General features: G+C 43.3%; 1 long non-coding RNA gene across 1 annotated transcript; it reads left to right on the top strand.

The window, feature by feature from the left end:
* The first annotated feature begins 1,944 nt into the window (after nt 1–1,944).
* Nucleotides 1,945–3,865, top strand: LOC120715615. The gene is made up of 3 exons (XR_005691683.1): nt 1,945–2,241; nt 2,719–2,722; nt 3,833–3,865. It is a non-coding gene; the product is annotated as an uncharacterized LOC120715615 (long non-coding RNA).
* Nucleotides 3,866–8,098: the final 4,233 nt, after the last annotated feature.

Raw genomic sequence — 8,098 nt, 5'->3', positions numbered from 1 at the left:
TTCCTCACAGTGTTACTGGAGGCCAAGGTAATGCCATCCAGAGTAAATGGTTAGATACCATAATCCTAACATCTAAGATTAGTGTGTGCAATATTCAAGTCTAAAAATATAAAGTCAAAGAATAACATAATTATATACATAAATAAAGTTAATAATGGTTCCCTGGAAGCCCCAAAATGTTTGGAAAATAAGGTTTCAGTAGTGATTCTTAGAATTTATCACAAAATTGGAATAAATGAATGCGAGGCACTGTACTAGATTACCAAAGTGACAGACGAACAATTTGCTGTTCTGGAAAATAAATGACCAACATTTTGTTAAAATGTCCCTGAGAGACAAATGGCAATACTCTTATATAAGTCACACATTTTACAGACTTTAAAGGCTTCAACAAACAGATTGAGCTTAACATTTGTTAGCAGCCTCTTCTCCAGGAAATCTAAACATCAGTATCATCTCTGAGTGGCTAGTACAGAAATGACGTGTCTTAAGCCTTAGCATGAATACTGAGGAAACTGCTGATAAACCACCGCCTTACGATCAGTCTAATTCTGTGGCTTGTGCTGGCAGTCAGTTGCTACTTTTGGCTTCATCTCTAAATAATGTAAATTTTTACTGTAACTGTTCCTTATTTTAAAGGGCTGATTAGTGTTGTTAATCTTGTAGTGTAGTTCACAGTATTAGCTGTCAACTTATTTGCAACAGTGTTGCAGTTTATTATTATATTTTTTATGGTGTGATTGACACATAAAATGCCCCATTTCAATGCACAAAGTTGATAACTGCTGCTGTCATACCAGTTACTTCTGACTGAGAATTTAGGTTTTGTTAACCAGTTAATACAATAAAAACCTGAACTTCATTCGTAGTACATCACTCTATTTAATTGATTTAATTGCTTGCTAACCAGGGTAAATGGTGTACTATAGATAACTCTTTATTGTCATTGCACAGTCATACATATTACAAAAGTACAGTGAAATTGGAAAACTGTCCCACGTTGGCACTACGTACAACATGACACAACACAACACATCACAACATAGGTAGCCAGTCAGGTCAGTTGTTAGCACTGATTAGGCCTGCCCTGTTGTATCAGCAACCTGAATCTCCTGCCAGACGGCAGCAGCTTAAACACCCGGTGTCCTGGGTGTGTGCAGTCCCGTAGGATGCTGTGTGCCCTCTTGAGACAGCGAGTGCTGTACAGGTCCTTCAGGGAGGGAAGAGGATGTCCAATGATGTTTTGGGCCATATTAATGACCATCTGAAATGCCTTTTTGTGTGCCATGGTGCAGCTGGAGTACCACACACAGATGCAGTATGTCGGCACACAGTCAGTGGAGCAGCGGTAGAAGACAATCAGCAGCTCCCTCTTCAGGTCCATTTTTCTGAGGATTCTCAGGAAATGGAGATACTGTTGGGCCTTCTTTACAACTGCTGAGGTGTTTGAGCTCCATTGGAGGTCTGTGTCTATGTGCACACCCAGGAACTTGAAACACCCTTTCCACATACTCCCCCCGTTGTGCTGACAGGTTGCAGCTCAGACTTCCTCGTTCTGAAGTTGACTACCAGCTCTTTAGTCTTGATGGTATTGAGGTCCAGGTTGTTGTCTCCATACCAATCCAACAGCCTCTGAACTAGGGCTGGGCAATATGACCCAAAATATATCGTTTATCGTTTATAGCTGGATGGCGATATACGATATATATCTCGATATTTTTTTTAAGCCATAAGGTAAGAACAAAAAGAGAGTTCTTAGTCAAAGCTGTGTCCCAGATGTCACACAGGCACTTTTATTAACATACAGCGCAGATGTACATGAAGAAATTACTCAAACATATATTATCAGCATTTATTAAATAATAATGCTCCATAAATAAAATAAAACAATGTTGGTTTTGTGCATAACAAAAAGCTCACAACTGTGCAGTCAAAATGTAAACTAACAGATGCTGAGCATAATAACAAAGACAGATTTCGCAGCTGCTCTGTTCCCAACTTCTACTGCGTGACCGACAGCCTGGAGTTTGAAGTCTGCTTCGTAACTGTGACTCTGAACAGGTGCCATTTATGGTCCTTATACACACACAATACGGTAATATTACGTCGAAGCAGAGTATGCATTACTCCGCGGGGCTCCAGACTATGGTACCCGTAATGCTCCGACAATCCATGAAGCGGTGCAGCTTCGTAGTTTACCAAAGTCGAACTAAAACATTTATTGACAGATTGCTGAGCGCCGTGCTCCACATACAGGGAGTGCAGAATTATTAGGCAAGTTGTATTTTTGAGGAATAATTTTATTATTGAACAACAACCATGTTCTCAATGAACCCAAAAAACTCATTAATATCAAAGCTGAATGTTTTTGGAAGTAGTTTTTAGTTTGTTTTTAGTTTTAGCTATTTTAGGGGGATATCTGTGTGTGCAGGTGACTGTTACTGTGCATAATTATTAGGCAACTTAACAAAAAACAAATATATACCCATTTCAATTATTTATTTTTACCAGTGAAACCAATATAACATCTCCACATTCACAAATATACATTTCTGACATTCAAAAACAAAACAAAAACAAATCAGCGACCAATATAGCCACCTTTCTTTGCAAGGACACTCAAAAGCCTGCCATCCATGGATTCTGTCAGTGTTTTGATCTGTTCACCATCAACATTGCGTGCAGCAGCAACCACAGCCTCCCAGACACTGTTCAGAGAGGTGTACTGTTTTCCCTCCTTGTAAATCTCACATTTGATGATGGACCACAGGTTCTCAATGGGGTTCAGATCAGGTGAACAAGGAGGCCATGTCATTAGTTTTTCTTCTTTTATACCCTTTCTTGCCAGCTACGCTGTGGAGTACTTGGACGCGTGTGATGGAGCATTGTCCTGCATGAAAATCATGTTTTTCTTGAAGGATGCAGACTTCTTCCTGTACCACTGCTTGAAGAAGGTGTCTTCCAGAAACTGGCAGTAGGACTGGGAGTTGAGCTTGACTCCATCCTCAACCCGAAAAGGCCCCACAAGCTCATCTTTGATGATACCAGCCCAAACCAGTACTCCACCTCCACCTTGCTGGCGTCTGAGTCGGACTGGAGCTCTCTGCCCTTTACCAATCCAGCCACGGGCCCATCCATCTGGCCCATCAAGACTCACTCTCATTTCATCAGTCCATAAAACCTTAGAAAAATCAGTCTTGAGATATTTCTTGGCCCAGTCTTGACGTTTCAGCTTGTGTGTCTTGTTCAGTGGTGGTCGTCTTTCAGCCTTTCTTACCTTGGCCATGTCTCTGAGTATTGCACACCTTGTGCTTTTGGGCACTCCAGTGATGTTGCAGCTCTGAAATATGGTCAAACTGGTGGCAAGTGGCATCTTGGCAGCTGCACGCTTGACTTTTCTCAGTTCATGGGCAGTTATTTTGCTCCTTGGTTTTTCCACACGCTTCTTGCGACCCTGTTGACTATTTTGAATGAAACGCTTGATTGTTCGATGATCACGCTTCAGAAGCTTTGCAATTTTGAGACTGCTGCATCCCTCTGCAAGATATCTCACTATTTTTGACTTTTCTGAGCCTGTCAAGTCCTTCTTTTGACCCATTTTGCCAAAGGAAAGGACGTTGCCTAATAATTATGCACACCTGATATAGGGTGTTGATGTCATTAGACCACACCCCTTCTCATTACAGAGATGCACATCACCTAATATGCTTAATTGGTAGTAGGCTTTCGAGCCTATACAGCTTGGAATAAGACAACATGCATGAAGAGGATGATGTGGACAAAATACTCATTTGCCTAATAATTCTGCACTCCCTGTAAAATTGGTTCGTAGTCAGTAAGCACAACCAGAATTCATACAAAAGGCACGCTGTCGATTTTTGAGAAAATGAAAGGATTTTAGGCCATGCATGTCGTTAGCGCGGTTAGCGCAGTTAGCTCGCTAACACGTTGACGCCATCCAGCCCCACGCACGGGTAGGGTTGCCAACTGTCCCTTAAAAAACGGAATCGTCCCGTATTTAGAAACAAAAGTACACGTCCCGTATTGAGCTAATAAGGGACGCACTTTGTCCCGTAATACAGTGAGAATCAAAAGTAGTCTATAAATGTTTATGGAATTAACGCTTTGTTTGAAAACATAATTCCCAGCCCCTCTCCTGCTTTGTGACACATGAGCTGACAGCACACTTATGACAATTCGAGTATGACAATTCAGATTACCGCTCATCTCATTGGTCGAGGAAAGGTCGCTTACGGAGAAAATACCGGAAGACAACAGATGACCACAACAAGCATGGCCAACAGGGAAACAAACGCCGACACTGCGGTGCAAGTCTCGGACGACAGTACACCTAAAGCTGGGCAGACACTGTGCGATTTTCAAACTGCACGATTGACTCGCAGGGGTTAGAAGTTGGTAGGTCAGGATGCAGGGTCTCACACTATACGGCCCGATGCTCTGATGCGACCTGAGTGCTCACACTGTGCGTCCATAAAATGAAGGTTATAACAGAAATTCTGTCGCTCGCTCTGTCTTTCACTCACACAGACACGCACACCACCACCATCAACTTTGCTAAACTGCTAATGAAAAACATTGATCAGGCAGCTGTGATTGAGCAGCAGTGTAAATCCAACTATTTTCACGGTTGTTGTGGTCGTGATAATTTTGTGATGCCACATCGAAAAGGCTCAGATGAGCTTTCCAAAGTTCTACAAGTTGTGCCTCCATCGCTTGTGTCCAGATCACACGCTGCACAGCCGTGCTGCTCCATCTTTTTCACCGACGTTTACGTGTTTGCGCGTGAGCAGTGTGAGCGGCTGTGTTGACACCCTCAAGAGCGATTGATGATCGGGAGCTGGTCGTGAGGTGTTAATCGCTTCTCATTACCCCACGTATACTACACGATGCACGATGAAGGCCAAAATCGGGCCGATCACCAAATCGGTCGCACGACTCAAAAATCGGCTCAAAATGGGCCAAAAATCGCACAGTGTAAGCCCAGCATTAGAGCAGCAATGTTTGTTCGCTCAGAGAAAGAAAAAAAAGGCTGCAAAAGTACAGGGAGGAATGGGAAAAGGAAAACACCTGGCTGGGAAAATGCACGATAACACCTTTAAAGCACTGCACTGTGTGCCGGCGCACTTTTTCCATAGGCATGCTTCTAGTGGTGGGCACATGAAGAACATGAGGGGCGTGAAAGCTCGGGGAACCCTTAACCAATTTCTTGTCCACCAGGCCACGGCAGAAGCAGATATGGCATGTAAACACTGGTTTGTTTTTTTTAAACCCTCTGGTTAAGGTTAATATGGGCATGTGCAGTGAGTATCAGCGCTATGTGGCCAGAAGTGTGATAATATAATTTATTTTGTGTAATAAACAACTGCAAGGATAGATGATTACAACAAATAGATCACTAATACATAAAAGTAATACATAGATGAATAATGATGATGAGTTATGATGCGTAATCATGGGAACAAGTGGGTTTACAAACAGGAGCAGCTGATTAGCATTAGAAAAGCTGAAATAATACCTCAACTGAAGCCAATTGTACTAAATGCACTATATGTGCACTGTTACAAGAATATTTTGTTCCATTGTTTTCTATTAATTTATATAATTTTAAGTTAATCAGGACAGAGTTATTTTAAAGAAAGATTTACTTATATTCTCAAAAGCTAAGCATTACAGGCTTCTGTTTAAGGAAGAGACCTGTTTTACTGTGTTAATGTTGTCATTTTGAGCTAAAAATAAATGGCTAAATGATCATTTGTTTCCCATATGGTCATATCACAAAGAATATGCATCTGCTTAAATCAAATTCAAGTCAAATGGTTAAAAAATAATTTCACACACAAAAAAAGAGCTACAAAATTCACCACACTGGGAAGGGTGAACTGGGTTGCCCGGCCCTGGCCACGAGGTGTCCCTTATTTACTTTTCAGGGAGTTGGCAACCCTACGCACGGGGCAATCCGCGGTAACTCGTTAACGGAGATTTGCCGTGTCCATCTTGTCGTTGCCTGCAGGTGAAGCGATGGGGGAGGAGGGCGAGCTGTGTTCAGTGAAGGAGAGGCGAGGCCGAGTAACGTTGCATAGAGACAAAAGTGGACGAAAGAGAGGCAAACTTGCGGCTCCACAAGTATAATTGTAACGTAACATAGACTATATCGATACAAACGATATTGTCACATCTTATATCTCGTATGAAAATATATCGATATTTTTAAAAAACTCGATATATCGCCCAGTCCTACTCTGAACCTCAGCTCTTTATGCTGACTCGTCTCCCCCAGAGATGAGCCCCACCACGGTGGTATCTCAACTTAATGACTGCGTTGCCTGGGTGGGTGCTGACACAGTCACGTGTGTACACAGTGTACAGTAGGGGACTCGGTACACAGCCTTGTGGAGAGCCGGTGTTGAGGGTGACGGCTGAGGAAAGACAAGGAACCATTCTAACTCTCTGTACAAGGTCTGAGAGAAAGTCTCTGATACAGCAGCAGGTGGTAGAAGGAAGTCCGATATCCAGCAGTTTTACTGTTACTCTGTCGAGTAGTATCGTATTGAAAGCAGAGCTAAAGTCAACAAAGAGCAGCTTGAGAGCTTGTGTAATGCCCCTGTTGTTCCAGGTGAGAGATGGTGGTGTGGAGCGTTGTAACAATGGCATCTTCAGTTGATCTGTTAGCTCTGTAAGCGAACTGGAGTGGTTCGAATGTGGGTGGCAGGCAGGACATGATGTGACGTCGGACCAGTTTCTCGAAGCACTTCATTATAACAAGTGTGAGAGCAACTGGTCAGCAGTCATTCAGGCTGCTAATGTTGGTCTGTTTGGGCAGCGGGACAACTGTGGCCGACTTTAGGCACAGCAGGATGCAGGACTGGGACAGCAAGCTTTGAAGATCTTAGTGAAGACCCCAGCCAGCTGGTCTGCACATTCTTTTAGGACTCTCCTGGTCACCCCATCTGGACCAGCGGCCCTCTGTGTGCGCCTCACCTCATATTCCTGCACCATGAGACTTAGGCTGCTGCTGCCTCTGGTCCCTTCACCTTGAAGTGTGCAAAGAAGTGGTTCAGCTCCTCCACAACTGCTGCATTGCCCTCAGTCATCGTGGTATTGCCAGGCTTGTAGTTGGTTAACAATTCACAACATGCCTGTTGTTAATTGTTGTTGCTGAAGTGTTCTTCAATCTCCCTCTTGTGCACTGCTTTGGCCTCTCTGATACCACTTTTCAGATCAGATCTGGCTGCACTGTACTGTATACCGTCCCTGGATATGAAAGCGGCATCACGTTGCTTCAGCAGGACCTGGACCTCTTTAGTCATCCAGGGTTTCCTGGTGTTCAAACATACTCCACTCTGTGTTTTCTAAACAGTCCTGCAGCTGATGTGGTGCACCTTCTGGACAGGTTTTCACAGTCTTTATGGCTGGGGGGGCTCCCCTCCTAACAGGAGTGTATGCAGGGATCAGCAGCATGGACATGTAGTCTGACAAACCTAGAGGGGTTGCTCTGTAGTCTTTTTGGATGTTGCTGTAGGCTTTATCCACTGTATTATCCCCCCCCCCTTGTTGCACATTTAATATGCTGTTCAAATCTGGGGAATACTGACCCTAAGTCAGCATGGTTAAAGTTCCCAGCTATGATGTGCACTGTGTCAGTACTGCATCACTAGTGCTAACTGTGCCTTATGCTAGCTTTTAGGAAGCTTGGTCTCTGTCTTGTAACAAACTTTTTGTGGGCCCTACAATAGTGCAACTGTAAAAGGTTATGACAGCTTCCTCTCCTGGGAAAACCCCAGACCTGTGATCCTTCAAAGATCAGCCTCGTTTAAAGCTGTGTTTGAACCAGGTTTCTCAGTAGAAAACATAGATAAAAAACTTTCACTGGACAGTACAAAGTGACAGGGACAGATAATAATAGTGAATTAGCATAAGAGAGTATAATAAGTTTTAGCACCCAACAACTGAAAACTGGAAGGTGAAATCAAAAGGTCCTGAGACTGGTATGAGCAGTGACTGTCCTTAATCTGGATTCCATGTGATGATGTCAGTTGTCAGTAGGTTGAGGCCACATACATGCACACTAAAAAATGCT

Source organism: Simochromis diagramma, unplaced genomic scaffold (assembly GCF_900408965.1).
Source record: "Simochromis diagramma unplaced genomic scaffold, fSimDia1.1 OVJJ01000449.1, whole genome shotgun sequence".
Classification (NCBI taxonomy): domain Eukaryota; kingdom Metazoa; phylum Chordata; class Actinopteri; order Cichliformes; family Cichlidae; genus Simochromis; species Simochromis diagramma.
This window is presented reverse-complemented; position numbering and strand designations above follow the sequence as displayed.